Source organism: Pipistrellus hanaki, assembly GCF_964339955.1.
Source record: "Pipistrellus hanaki genome assembly, chromosome: 12".
In the NCBI taxonomy this organism is placed as follows: domain Eukaryota; kingdom Metazoa; phylum Chordata; class Mammalia; order Chiroptera; family Vespertilionidae; genus Pipistrellus; species Pipistrellus hanaki.
Window position 1 is genome coordinate 56,119,550 of NC_140514.1, and position 15,264 is coordinate 56,134,813.

General features: G+C 50.9%; 1 protein-coding gene across 5 annotated transcripts in view; it reads left to right on the top strand.

Annotated features, from left to right (window-relative positions):
* The window catches only part of FHL2 (four and a half LIM domains 2), a 49,213-nt gene that overhangs the window by 12,619 nt on the left and 21,330 nt on the right, over positions 1-15,264 (top strand). Inside the window, exons 1-2 of one of the 5 annotated variants that reach the window (XM_084900920.1) lie at positions 5,487-5,751; positions 10,094-10,181. The exons of 3 other annotated variants lie outside the window; for them this stretch is intronic. The gene's annotated coding sequence lies outside the window, so the exon portion shown is untranslated. Of the gene's footprint in view, positions 1-5,486; positions 5,752-10,093; positions 10,182-15,264 lie in introns of those variants that run through there. One more of the 5 variants, XM_084900921.1, reaches the window with a different exon arrangement.

Consider the following 15,264-nt stretch of genomic DNA (forward strand, 5'->3'; position numbering starts at 1 on the left):
AGAATGGGGGGAGGGGGGGACTTCCGGAATTCCAGGGGGCAGATGTGGTTCATTCAAACTAAGGTGCCAAGACCTTATCACACTCCCTCGCAGCGGGCTTGGAACAGCGAATAAAGGGGCGGCTGGCAAGCAGAGCCGTGGGTGGGCTGCCACAAAAGGGGCTGGAATCGGAGACAAAGGATCTCAGATTAGAAGCGGACTTTTCGAGTCCACATTATAAATAGCTTTCATCTGAATCAGTCCAGCATCATTTCCTAACCCACACTCACCGCACCGCAGCGTGAACGGCTTCATTTCGTTGGTCATTAAGTCACCAACGAGAAGCTTCCTTAATGAGTTATCAAATAAGATTAACCAGGGATGGCAATCCTGCACTCACGGAGTTGTTTGTGGATCTGGCTCAGAGTCTGATGTATTTTCAGACTTTAAACACGAGCTCCTCGCATCCATGAACTCGGCTCGTGAGAAAGAGAGATAGGAGAAATGAGATATGGCAGCTTTGCGTCTTCAGGAAAAACCAGACATTTTCCCTCCTAACCAGAGCATGCTAAGGGGGCGGGGAGGGAAGGAGTTTGCCCTGTGGAGGGCTGAGCTTTTCCCGGAAGTCTCACAGGCAAGGGGACAGCGTTCGGGTCCTACTAGGACGCACCGTAGCTACAACCAGACCAAGCTCATGGCACAAGCAGGAGGCCGTCCTGCCTGCAGGCCCTCTGCCATAGTCTTTCCTGCTTAGTTAGGCAAAATCATGCTTTTAGGAAAAGGGAGTCCGTGTCTAGGCCACCACACTGGGGCTGGTGCTGTGAGGCTCCCAAAGGCCTGCCTCCTGACTCCCCCCTCCCCACCCCGAGAGAATGGAGAGAATTCACCCTTTGACCACCAGCTGTTAGGATCCGAGACACTTACTCACCCACCAGCCATCTGAGGCAATTAGAAGGATTACCTCTGCATCAGGGCACGTCATCCGCTACATTCCTGCCTGGTCTGAGAAATCCCTTCTGAAATGGGCTAGCAGCGCTCTGAACTTCCTCCCTGAGTGGTCAGTTAGGGCACTAAGGGGAGGGAGGGCTGACACCGCCCATCACCATGTGGTCCTGGGTTTCCCTTTCTCCGGTGATGGTGGGTCTCCTGGTGCCGGGTGTGGGCCTTGGCCCGCTGACTACACACCATCCACCAGGGCCGCAGTCCTGGCCCACTCCCGGAACTCCGCCTTCCTTGGGGCCTCTCTGTGGAGACAATTCAGCTTCCCCATTTGTGCCACTGAGACCCAGGCTGGAACTGTTTGTCTTTACGTTTTCTGCCTGCCTTTGGATTTCAAGTTCCTGAGTCTGGCCTGTGTTTAGTCTACCTCTACGTTCCCACTCACTCAGCCATAGACACTGCCACCTCTCAGGTTTCAGGAAAATGACCGAGTCCAGGGCTGGAATCCCTAGAGGGTTCTCTACCCAGAAGCAGTGTCAGTCCTCAGAGTTACCTGGGGGGCTGGTTGGCTATGTTTACCTCTGACAAGTTTCCCAGGACCTGCCGCTGCTCTCGGACCACACTGAGCACCATTGGCCTACCCGGGAATTCTTCCCTTCCTCCCCTCCTTTCCTTCCCTTCCCTTCCCTCCCTCCCCTCCCTTCCTAGCCACGCCTCTTCCTGAAACCTCCAGAAGGGAGGAAGAGGTGAGGGCCTTGCTGGCTGGTGAAGGAATTATAGGAGAACCGAATTAAACAAGAGAAGAACTTGAATAACCTATCAGAATTGTCAGAAAATATAATTTCTTAACTTTCCTTTTATGAATTAGCCTTTTACCTATGGCAGAGAATTTTTCTCTCAAAAATGCAATATTTTATGTTTAGGACAAGACCTAAACCTTAATGCTTCCTTCTGTTGAGAATTAAGTGTGTTTTCTTTTTTTAAAAATTTAGATACACATAATTGACATATAACATTATATTATGGTGATTGCCCAGTGGGAGGGGCGGAGGAGGGGAAAGGGGGATAAATGGTGATGGATGGACATTTGACTTGGGGTGATGAACACACAATGAAGTGTGCAGATAATGTGTTGCAGGATTGTGCACCTGAAACTTAATTTTCATTTTGTTAATTAGTGTCACCCCAATGAATTCAACAAAAAAGGAAAAAACACATTAGTATCATGTGTACAACATCATGATCAGTATTTGTGTACATTACAAAGTGAGGACCACTGTAAGCCTAGTTAACACCATCGCCACACACAGTCACAATTTTTTTTGTCTAACGAGAATTTGAAGAGTTGCTCTCTTGACAGCTTTCAGATCTGCAGTATAGTTTTAACTACCGTCTCCTTGCTGTACATTACATCCCCAGGGCTTACTTATCTTGTAACTGAAAGTTTGTACCTTTTAACCACCCCATGTTTCCTTCTCATTCTATTATAGATTCATCTGCCCAATCACTTGTTGAGGGCCTCCTATGTGTCAAGGACTGTACTAACAATGACTAAGTGGTTTGTATGCGTTGTGTGAAAGGAACTGCCCAACAATTTTGCAATGTATATGTTATCAGCTCATTTACAGGTGAGCACACTGAAGGTCTGTGGGTGGCCCAGGCCACAGAGCATCATATAGGGATTCAAATCCAGGCTGCTCCCAGAGATGAAGCTGTACTGCCTACAGTGTGTTATATTTTCTATAATATTCTCTTATACTATAACCAACCACAAAATGTGTGATGTTACATTTTAAACAGTTCTTCTGTAATCCATTAATTCATTATTATATTTATTAAAAACACACTACGTGCCATGCACTATAGTTAGGTCTGGGGAATACAATGCTATACAAGATAGAACTTTTAAAAATCCATTTTACCAGAATGCTTTGTGAAATTTTAGGGTTTTGTTTTTTTTTAATAGTTTTTTTCTCTGATTAAAATTGTTCAGAAAAATACATATGCCATTAGGCCCAGAATTGCATCCCTTCTTCCTCTACTCCAGCAAACCTCCTAATGACTTCCTATAAACTCAGTTGAACAAATTTGTTTCATGTTTTTCTTAAAGAAGGAGATGTGTTGTGTGATTACTTATTTTTGACTGGATGATACATTTATATAATCAAATGTAGACAAACAATGGGTCTCAGTGAAAACTAATCTTGCTTTCACTCAATACCTGCAGCCCCAGGCCTCCCAGAGGCAACCACACCAACTGTGCGTGTCGTCTCCTCCCTTCCTTTCTTCATTTCTTAGCACAAATAGGTGTTGCTTTCTGCAGTGTTCTCCACTTTTCTTTTCGCTGATAGAGCTTGAAGATCATGCCAAATCAATCAGTGTAGCTACCGCTCTCTTGTTAACAGATGCACATAGAAATAATTGTTAAATGTGCCATACGGTCTTAAGTAGGCCCTGCTGATGAGCATGTAATGTGGTCAAGTATATGTATTACAAACAATTCCATAATGGCTCCTCCCCTATGTATCTCAATCTACACGTGATCGAGTCAATCTGTAAGGTAATTTGCTGTAAGGGGAAATGCTGGATTAAGGGCAAATGGTATGTATATTTATACTGTGAAGCTATTTATAAGACCTTCAATTCTGAATGATAGCTTTGCTGGGTAGAGTAATCTTGGTTGTAGGTTCTTGCTATTCTACACATTGAATATTTCTTGCCACTCCCTTCTGGCCTGCATAGTTTCTGTTGAGAAATCAGCTAACAATCATATGGGTACTCCCTTATAGATAACTGTTTTTCTTTTGCTGCTTTTAATATTCTCTGTCTTTTGCTCTTGGCATTTTAATTATGATGTGTCTTGGTGTGGTCCTCTTTGAACTCCTTTTGTTTAGGGTTTTGTGTGCTTCCTGGACTTGCAAGTCTATTTGTTTCACCAGGTAGAAATTTTCTGTCATTATTTCTTCAAATAGGTTTTCAATATCTTGCTCTTTCTCTTCTTCTGGTACCCCCATAATTCAGATATTGGTACACTTGAAGTTGTTCCAGAGGCTCCTTACATTATGTTCATATTTTTTGGTTCTTTTTTCTTTTTTCTTTTCTAGTTGGGCGTTTTTTGCTTCTTCATATTTCAAATCGTTGATTTGATTCTTGAGATCCTCTAGTCTGCTGTTGGATCTCTGTATGTTATTCTTTATTTCAGTCAGTGTATGCTTAATATCTAGTTGGTCCATTTTCATATCCTTGAAGGTCTCACTAAATTTATCAGCTTTTACTAGAAAATTCTTGAAAAACCTTACAACCGTGGTTTTGAACTCTATATCCAGTAGTTTGCTTTCTCCATTTCTGTCATTTCTGACCTCTTTTTTTTTGTCTCCGCATTTTGGCTGCTTCCCTGAGTTGATAGAGTGGCTTTGTGTGCTAGGTATCCTACAGGGCCCAGTGGCTCAGCCTCCCCAGTTACCTGAGGTGGACACTCTTGGTGCCCCCTTTGTGGGCTGTGTGCACAGTCTTGTTGAAGTAAGCCTTGATTGTTGGTGGTATCACTGGGAGGAATTGACCTCCAGGCCAATTGGCTGTGAGGATCATCTGTGTCTAAGCTGGGAGAACTTCTGTGCTAGAGACATCCTTATGGGGCAATATTTCCTTCAGTGGGGCTCTGGTGCTCACTGAGTCTGCCCCCTGAGTGTGTCCCTTATGGAGCAATGAGTTGTGTGCTTGCATGATGAAGATGGTGTGTGTGGGAGGGGGGGGGGGGAGAGGTCTGAAATATCTCCAGACATTGAGCATCAACCAAGAGAAAGCAATCAAACCGCTCTCCCTTCTCTGTGGCCCGCTGCATGTTAAACACCAACACGGCTCCCCCTCTCCCAGTATTTCTGCTGTGCCTTGGCTTCCAGCCCTCCTCCACTGCTGCCTGAGCCTGGCCACCTCCTGAAGAACAAACATCTCTTTCCCAGGCCAGAGACGCCGCCTGCGCCCTCTCTATGCAGGTCCCTGGTGCCACCCGTCCCTGCGGGTGTGCTTCCTGCAGAGGCCTGGGCTTCCAGGTTGGGGGCATTCAGAGACCAAATCACTTCTGTTTTCCTGGCCCGGAGAGGATAAGAGACCAGAACCTCTGAACAGCGCCATCACCCCTGGAGTGTTGGGCTGGGGCCTTATCCTGCCCCCTCTCCAGCAGAACAAAGAATTTGGCATTATTCATTCATTTGGGCCATTTTCTGGGTTCATTTCCTGACAGAGACAGCTAGCTCTTCAGGGTAAGGCGGACAAAAAGCACACCTTGCAAATACATCTCAGGCGCCATGCCTCGTGCCCTGGAAAGACCTGAGAAGTGGCCGGTCCATCACCCCCCCCCCCCCCCGCCCCGCCTCTCGCTGCGCCCTTTGGCCTGGGCCTGCCTCTGGGTCGGTGGGGGGCCAGCATATCCCTACCACCACCCCCATCCCCACCACCACCCCCATCCCCACCACCACCCCCATCCCCACCACCACCCCACCGCGCCCGGGTCCTAGGACGCCTCAGGGGTGGCCCGGCGCCCTCAACCCAAACTCCCCACGTGAGCTAAGGCTCAGGACGCAGCTCCACGTCGCCCGTGCGCTCTGCACCGCGGGAAGGAAGGACAGCCAAGGACGCGGGGTCCGCGCGGCGCGGGCCGGGCCGGAGTCCGGCGCCCCCGCACCCGCTGCCGCCAGCCGCTCGCGGCGCCGGGGAGGCGCGCCCGCGCCTTATATGGTCACAGGGCCCGGGTTCGCGGCGGAGGCTGCGCTCCAGTCCCGGCGGCGGAGCCGGGAGAGCCAGCCGGACCGCCCGCCGTCCGGAGCGCCCGCCGCGGTGAGTGCGCCCTCCGGCCGCGGGGAGACCGGGGAGGTGCCGCGTGGGGAGACCGGAGAGGGCGCCGGGCAGGGAGACCGGGGAGGGCGCCGCGCGGGGAGACCGGGGAGGGGGCGCCGGGCGGGGAGACCGGAGAGGGCGCCGGGCAGGGAGACCGGGGAGGGCGCCGCGCGGGGAGACCGGGGAGGGGGCGCCGGGCGGGGAGACCGGAGAGGGCGCCGGGCGGGGAGACCGGGGAGACCGGAGAGGGCGCCGGGCGGCGGGGAAGGTCCGGGGACCAGGGCGCCGGGCGGGGAGACCAGGGAGGGCGCCAGGCGGGGAAACCGGAGAGGGCGCCGGGCGAGGGAGGTCCGGGGACCAGGGAGCCGGGCCGGGGAGAAGCCCCGAGAGACCGGGCGCCGGGCGGTGGGGAGATGGGGACTGGAACGGAGACGCCGAACGGGGCGGGGGGCGGGGGATGAGATGGGGAGAAGGAGGCCGGACAGAACCGTGCCGGAGGCCTCGGAGGTACCGCAGGCGGGGGTGGGGGCCGCCCCATCCTCGGAGGGAGAGCCCGGTCCCGTCCAGGGCAGACCCTCCGCCGGAGGAGCGCGGGGCCGCCCCCCGGGGGAGTCCCGGGCAGAGACCGGCCGCGGGCGCCCGTGCGGGTCTGACCTTCCCCTTTGGCAGGAAGACGTGGAGCTCGCATTGATTTGTGCAGAAACTAAAAAGCTAAGCCCCTGGGTTTATCAAAATAGGCCATTTTACAGGAAAAGAGCCTCTCATCTTAAGGTGCGCCTCTGACTATCTTGGCGAGCCTGAGATTGCCGGCGGAGTGGTAGGTGCTGAGCCCTCTCCTAAGTGAACAACCCGGTTCCTCTCAGACCCACTCCGGGTTCCGTGGGCACTGACCACCGTGCGGGCTTACAATCAGGAGAACTGCGATCAAACACAAGGCCAGTGCTCTGCTGCTTCGGCACTGCCTCAGTTTACCTGGTCTGGAAGTAGTGCGTTGGAAGGAGTGCTGTCCCCTGGCAGTGTTTCCCAAACTTTTGACCTGTGTGTACCCCTTTATCTATAATTTTCTAACGCTGAGTACCCCTCTACTCATGAGGACGTAGAATTAGGCGCAGCTAAGCACGGTGCAGTGCATATCCCCATCGAACTCCGGTGCAACGCGTACCCCCACCAAACCCTTCCCGTACCCTGGGGGTACGCGTACCACACTTTGGGAAGCACTGCCCTAGAGGGTATAGACCAAGAAACATCTGAAGCACGTCTTAGAAGTACTTGGGACTCTGGTCGAACAATTAAACTTCCATAAAACCCAAGCCAATGAAGGACATTTCACTGTGCATTTATATAAGCTGTGCTCCACCGTGATTTCCAGATTGAGTCCGAGCCTCAGTTTTCTCAGCTGGAAAACAGATCCCACAGTGTTTTGTTTGTAGGGTTGTTATCAAGCCCGCACGTCGTGAGCAGTGTATTCGTATTTGATGTTACGTTCTTTTTTACACATGAACTGAAGCACAGAGAGGTGCAGGTAACTTTTGGTTAAGGTTTCCCCACCTGTAAATGCCCCTGGTCCTGAGATCTGAGCCCAGACAGCTTAACTCAAGAGCTGGAGGTCTCGCCACTCAGCTGTGGGGGCACACCTGAATATTGCATTGAGGTTGCATACTTTGACCCAAGATTGCTTGTGAAGTCATTTCCAGAATATTGAAAGAACTCTAACTTGCAGGCAGAAATGCCCAGTGGATATTGAAAAGAATAAGACGGGGCCTCAGGAGCCTGGGTTCCACTCCTGCCGGCACCGAGGTTGGTTCCCAGCCTCCCTCGGAGCTCAGACTGCCTCCGTGGTCAGCAAGGGGGCTGGAGCAGGGAAATTTCTCTGACTCAGATGCCACCCTTGGGTGAACACAGAGATCTTGGATACTTCCTGTCGTTTCATTATGAGAATTTTCCGAAGCCCATTTATCAGATGGAACTATACTGAGAGGCCACGCTTTCAAGACAGCCACCTTGAACACGATGCGGGCTCTTCTCAAGCGCCTCAGAGTCTGTTCTCCAGGGACCACGCTGGCCCTGCGATTTGGGGGGAGGAGGGGAAGGAGAAGGAGATGATGAATTGTCTCTGTTGTAGTAAATTATGGGTTTGGACTTTAGTCCCTGTGGCAATGGACTTTATGTCAGCTTGACTGGGCGCTGGGGTGCCCAGACACAAGTGTTATTTCTGGCTGTGTCTGTGAGGGTGCTTCTGGGTTCGATTAGCATTTGAATCAGGAGACAGAGTAAAGCAGATTGCCCTTCTCCTCGTGGGTGGGCCTCATCCAAGCAGTTGAAGACCTGATATAAGATGAAGGCCCCGAAGAGGGCTGGGGCAGAGTGCTCTCCGGCTTCGGCCTCGGACGGAAGCACCAGCTCCCCTGGGGCCTTGAGCTGCTGGCTTTGGCACGGGAACTCGCACCACTGGTGTTCCTGTTCGAGGGCTTTGCAACCCTGTATATTCCCTCTCCTATTGGTTCTGTTTCCCTGGAGAACCCTGACTACCGTAGCTCCCCAGGAACTTGTGTGAAAAGTCTCCCACCACCTCTCCGTCGTGTTCTTTAAGACTCCATCACGCCTTTGCTCTGCTCGTCTTGACGTTCCCTTCGCTGTAAACTATGGTGTCCTCTTGGCGCGCTAATGAGGGCTTCGGGGCAGCATTTGGTCTCTATGGTGATCCAGTTCTGATGAGGAATTCTCACACCTGGCCTGAACTTGGACATCACCTGTATCACACTCGTCCTCGGCCTTCGTCATCCTTTACTGCCCCATTTAGTCTGTGACTTAGAGATCTCCTCTTGGCTTAGGGTACGAAGTGGGACAAGTGATGTCTATGTCAATGAAAAGAGCAGCTGCCCTGGTTCTGGGGGTAAATAAAATCCATGTCCAAGGGCATCCGTGAAGTCTGTAAATACTTAGGTTTTCAGTCAAAAAGAAAGAAGATCTGTCTCTGATGATACAACTTTTAGAAAATAGGACAGCCACTCCATGCACAGAGTAGCGAGACCTGTGTAAGCAACCCCGACAGGACCCTGCTGCGGCGTGCTGGAAAGCACCGGGAGGTGCGGGGTGGAGGGTGAGGAGGCCAAGGCCAGGCTCTCGTGAAAGTTGGGGTCACCCAAGGAAAAGGCCACATGAGGGCCACAGTAGAAGGAAGGCCCGGCAGCCCGCAGAGCACAACAACAAGCTGCCTTCCGTCGACAGCAGGGAGAGGGTGAGGGTGAGGGAGAGGGTTTGGATGAGGGTGAGGGTGAGGAGAGGGTGAGGGTGAGGTGAGAGTGAGGATGAGGTGAGGGTGGGGTGAGGGTGAAGGTGAGGGTGGGGTGAGGGTGAGGGAGAGGGTGAGGGTGAGGGAGAGGGAGAGGGTGAGGGTGAGGGAGAGGTTGAAGGAGAGGGAGAGGGTGAAGGTGAGGGAGAGGGAGAGGGAGAGGGTGAGGGTAAGGTGAGGATGAGGTGAGGGTGGGGTGAGGGTGAGGGTGAGGGTGGGGTGAGGGTGAGGGAGAGGGTGAGGGTGAGGGTGAGGGAGAGGTTGAAGAAGAGGGAGAGGGTGAAGATGAGGGAGAGGGAGAGGGAGAGGATGAGGTTTCTGGTGAGAGAGCATGAACGTGTAGATAACTTGCTCCAGTCCCAGGAAGGCAGCGCTGTGGTAGAGCTGTGGCGTGGGTACCCCTCACCCCCTGCACTGAGAAGATTTATGAACCTGAGACAGCCCGCCATTCTAGCTGCATAATTATGCTTGTCTAGCATCGACTGAACTGACATGTTTTGAGATTAACTTACAAGATAGCATCTGGAAGGTGATTTAAATTCTTTGGGCTTGAACTGGACTGGGACTCTTCCAGACATTGTATGTCTTATCTCAGTGTCCCAGTACCTAAGGCAGTTTGTGCAAAATGGTGGTTGCCTCACACATTCCTGGTGACTGAATCTAAAAGTCCAGAAGACATCAATTCTTGTATTTATGGAGTTAAGGTCAGAAATTTGACATTTATCATTTCCCCATTTCTTTTCGGTATTCCATATTTAAAAATATTTGCAGGACAGCAGTTACCTTATTCAAGCATTGTCTTTCACACAAGACGTTTCTTTATGGAGACTCATCAGATTTTTGTTTTGCCTTTAAAAGTTCCAGTTTATATACCAAATCATGGTACATCCCTGGCCCATGCTCATAGATGTGCTCAGTTCAGAGTCATTCAATTAATTCATAAATATATCATATTTCTGTAGGCATAGTCAATTTTACAGCTTACCAATAATCTAAAAATCTGTTTCAGGAGAATTCTAAGGCACATTATTATATATTTTTTTAAAATAGCAACATCTCTTGAACTGGCCCCTCTCCCTTTCACCAGAATTTTCACTGAAAAGAAGGAGTTCAGCCAGACCGACGAGAAGCGCTGGCGGTAAGGGTCCTGCTTTGTGGTCACGCGGTGTCTGAGGACATTATATCGCTGATCGATAAAGCTCACCCCTCTGACACCATACAGAGTCATTAGAACCTTACTGACTATTCCCCGTGCTGTACCTCACATCCCGGGGACTGTTCTGTAACTGCCGCTTGGTTCTTTTAACCCCTTCACCTCTCACCCAGCACCCCTCCCATCTGCAGCCATCGGGATGTCTCCTGTGTCTGTCTGTTTCTGTTCTGCTTGTTTCTTTATTTTGGTTTTTACATACAATTGGTGATAGATATATACATATAGCCATTTTATTGATCATGGTTGTTTTTGTTTTTGTTTTTTATCTCTTTTTCCTTCTCTCTGAAAAGCTCTGGTTGATAGTTAACCGGCGATGGCCTTTCCTAGCTGGCTCCCGGTGGCTTTAGAGGTGGCCCTGGCTTTGTCGGGACTGGCTTCTCTTTAGGAACTGTTAGGGGAGTGTCCTCAGTCGCAGCTGACCTAGAAGACCTTGGGTTTGGAGAGGGAGAAGGGAAATGGTATCTTGGGGGTCAGAGCAAAGTAGGTAGTTAGAAAAGATGTGATTGGCGCCCTGGCCGGGTTTCTCAGTGGTTAGAGCGTTGGCCCAGGGACCAGAGGTCCCGAGTTGGACTCCCCATCAAGGGCACGTACCTGAGTTGCAGTTTGATCCCTGGCTCTGGTCAGGGTGCATGAGGAAGGCAACCAGTGGATGTGTCTCTCTCACGTGGATGTTTCTCTCTCCCTTCCACTGTCTCTAAGAAATCAATGGGAAAAAATGTCCTCGGATGAGGATTAACAAAAAAAAAGAGAGAGAGATAATCAGAAAGGAGGCGGAACTGAGTCTGTTATTGCACATCTGGCCGTGTTAGGTCAAGGTGACCCTGCGGGTCGCCCGCGTGGGAAGAGTGGGGAGAGCCTGAGAAGCAGAGGCTGGGCCGGCGTGCCCAGCAGAGGCTGTCCGCCACGCGGGCCCTCCTGTGGTTCTCAAGAAACCCTCTGGTCAAAACAACGGACGCTGTCTGGCTGCCCATGTCCTCCCTCTCTCCCTTCACCTCCTTCTCAGCACTGCCCCCCTTCCCTCACCGCCTTCCTGTGCTCCCTCTCCCTTCTCTCCCTAACTCTGACACTTGCCCTCTCAGACTCTGTTTCACAGTTTTTGAATCTGAGAAGATAAAAATTACGCCCATCTAAACTGTAGACTTTCAAATAGTAATTATTCCTTAGGAGGTCAGCCCAGTGCATCTCTGCCCCAGGGCTCTCCGAACTTGATTCTTGCATCTGACCAAACGTGGGGCTCAGGGGACGCAGATCACAGTCTCCCCCCCACCGCCCCCCCCACGCCTCCCCTGCCCCTGCGCCTGGGACGGGCCTTGCCCACCGCAGTTCGCTCGGCCTGGACCCACGCCTGCTGCCTGAGACCCAGCTCTTCACACGCCCCGGCTGCTCGGAGCCGGGTGACGCCGAAGAGCGACCTCTCCTCGCGGGACGGGAACTCAGGACGCCGTGCTTTGTCCTCGGTCACTGAAGGAACAAGTCAGCAGTCACACCTTCAGTTTGGGTAGCTCTTGCATGCTGTTGCGTCGTGCTGGCAGCACTGCTGTGTGCAGGCGATGGACAGGAGGGATATATGTGTACCTTGTTAAGGGGTCCTGAGGTTCAGAGAGGGTCAGCGATCACACACAGTTAGGTTGAAACAGCCCTGATTGAACCAAGACATCCTGTTTTTATTGAAGAAATGAGTCAGCAGTGGACTCTGACTTCCCGGGAACTCATTGAGTCATTGCCCTCCGTCGTGTGGGCTCCCACCCAGCTCTCAGAAGGGCCCTCGGCGTCCCTTCCACACGCACTGCAAGCCCGGGGAGCTAAGGTGCTAAACTCCTGCTCACGGGCGGAGCGTGTTCATGACTAAGGCCACAGGCCCTGCTGTCCGGCCTCCGGCTGCCTTCTCCGCCTCATCTCTGCCGTTCCTGAAGCGGCACCCCTCACTCCCGTCTTCCCGGGGTGGCCCCCGCCCTCCCCTGTTGCTTGTCTCCATGCCTCTGCTCACTCTGCCCTGGGCCAGCAGGGTCAGCCGCTACCCTTCCCCAGCACAGGAACACCTCCTGCAGGAAGCCCGTCCTGCCGCCCGGAGGGAGCTCGGCCTCTGGAGCGCCTACATCAGGCTTTGAGCTGACAGGGAGCCCCCTCCTCTGCTCAGAGTGACTCGCTGCAGTTACTTCTGTCCTGGGCTTGTGCACTCGGAGGAGTAGCAAACAGATGCTGTGGCCATTGCCTTCGAGAAAAGAAGGTCCACCCTCTCACCAGCTGGGAACACACACATGGTGCTCTGGAGAGGTTATCGGAGAGCCAGCAGGGCCTGTGCTTGTCCCAGCCCCCTTGCTCTGACACTGGGAGTTAGTTTTTTCAAATTTAGATGCCTAGCTCATGTGAAAACTCACGTGAATCACCCTTTTTCATGAAGACTCCCGGCCAGTTGTTCAGTGGTTAGAGCACCTTCCCGCACAACAAAGGGTCTTGGGTTCGATTCCTAGTCAAGGGCACGTACTTGAGTTGCAAGTTTGATCCCTGGTCTGGTCAGGGCATGTGTAGGAGGAAACCAATTGATGTGTCTCTCCCACATCGATGTTTTTATCTCTCTCTCTCTGTCTCTCCCCCCACCCCACTTCCCGCTTTTCCAAACTCTTGAAAAATATACTCTGGTAAGGATTAACAACAACAGAAAGACTCCTGGGCTCCAGTGTTGCCTCCATAAAATGAAACTAGAAAATCTTGGTAGTTTCTGGAAGCTTTTAAAATTCCATGATTTGTCGTTCTGTCTCCTTTTGTTTTTATTTCAGTATATCCCTGTTTCCTCCCCTCTCTCTCTTTTTTTTAAATAAATCTTTATTGTTCATATTATTACAAATGTTCCTCTTTTTTCCCCCCCTCCATTGCTCTACTCCACCAGGTTCCCACCCCATCCTCTGCCCTTTCCCCACCCCACATTGTCCTCATCCATAGGTGCACAGTTTATGTTCAGTCTCTTCCCACACCCCCCTCTCTCCTTTTCCCCGAAAATCATCAGTCCACTCCCCTTCCATACCTCTGATTCTATTATATTCAACAGTTAATATTGTTCATCAGAATTTTTTTTTAATTTCCTTGGTTTTTAGATTCACTTGTTGATAGTTACATATTTGTTGTTCATAGTTTTTATCTTTATTTACTTTGTCTTCCGAAAGAACCCCCTTCAGCAATTCATATAATTCTGGCTTGGTTGTGATGAACTCCTTTAGCTTTTTTTTTATTATTATTAATGAAGCTCTTTATCTGGCCTTCAATTCTGAGTGATAGCTTTGCTGGGTAGATTATTTTTACCTGTAGGTTCTTGCTATTCATCACCTTGAATATTTCTTGCCATTCCCGTCTGGCCTGCATGGTTTCTGTTGAGAAATCAGCTGACAATCGTATGGGTGCTCCTTTATAGGTAACTACCTGCTTTTCTCTTGCTGCTTTTAATATTCTCTCTTTGTCTTTTGCTCTTGGCATTTTAATTATGATGTGTCTTGGTGTGGTCTTCTTTGGATTCCTTTTGTTTGGAGTTCTGTGCCCTTCCTGAACTTGTAAGTCTAATTCTTTCACCAGGTGGGGGAAGTTTTCTGTCACTATTTCTTCCAGTATGTTTTCAGTATCTTGCTCTCTCTTCTTCTGGGACCCCCATAATTCTGATGTTGGTTCGCTTGAAGTTGTCCCAGAGGTTTCTTACATTATCTTCAACTTTCTGGATTCTCTTGCCTTCTTGCTTCTGCGGAGGAGTGTCTTCTGGCTCTTTATGTTCCAATCTTTGACTTGATTCTTGCAATCTTCCATTCTGTTTTTAGGACTCTGTATAATATTTTTTATTTCAGACAATGTATTCTTTATTTCTTGTTGATTCCTTATTATTTCTAGTTGATCCCTTTTCATATCCTCATAGGTCTTATCGACCTTTTCTAGGAAATTTTTGAAAAACCTTATAAGCATGGTTTTGAACTCTATATCCAGTCGCTTTTTGTCCTCCATTTCTTTCGTTTGTGATCTATTTCCTTGTTTCAGCATTTTCACAGCTTTCCTGAGTTGGTAGCCTTAAAAGTCTCTGTGTTCTGCTTGGATGGCGTGGAGTTTCAGGGTGGAGCCTACAGCCTTGGCTTCCGTGAGCCCCGCCCTATTCGGCTCCTGAGTCTCAGTGTTCCTCAGGGTCCTTCTGTACTCGCTGCAAGCACCTCTGAGAGTGAGTTGCCCTCGAGTTTCGCTGGCTACCAAACAGTCTAAGCTCTCCCCCAATGAGCCTGGAGCTGGGGTTCAGTGCAGTTGGAAGTGGGGTTGAGAGCAGTCTGGACCTTTTGTCTCCTTCCCGCCAGGGCAATCCTGCGGCACAGCCAACTGTCCGTTCTCTGCGCACAATGTGCGTGCCTCGGGGACCTCCTTTCGTTGCTCCCCTGGGTTTGCGTCTTACAGCCCAAGCTCCCTCTGTATGAGCGTGGGTCCCCAAGGTCTGGCCTAGAACTGGGGTTCCGTGCAGTCGGAACTGGTGCTCAGCATAATCTGGAGCTTTTGTCTCCTTCCCGCTAGGGCAATCTGGCAGCAGAGTCTACAGTCCATCCTCTGCGCGTAATGTGCGCGACTCCCGGGGCTCTGCCTTTCGCCGCTCCCCCGAGATTCTGCCTCACAGCCCGGGCTCCTTCTGTATGAGCCTGGGTCCCCAGGGTCTAGCCTTGAACTGGGGTTCAGTGCTGTCGGGTCTGGGGTTCAGCACAATCCGGAGTTTTTATCTCCTTCCCACTAGGGAACGCCAGCCAGGCACTCAGTCTCCCCCTCCTCTCCGGCTCTGTCCTCTCTGCGCACTCAACGTGTCTCCGTACCTTAGGCTTTTACAGCTCCTCTGATTTTCCTTCTGAATTTCTCTTTCCTTCTCGTTGTAGAATTTCCAGTCAGTCAACTTTCCTGTTTTTCTGGGTAATGTCCATTTTATATTTTAGTTGTATTTTATTGAAATTGTTGTGTGTGGCTGCGGTTAGGTGTTTACCTGTGCAGCCATCTTGGATTCTCT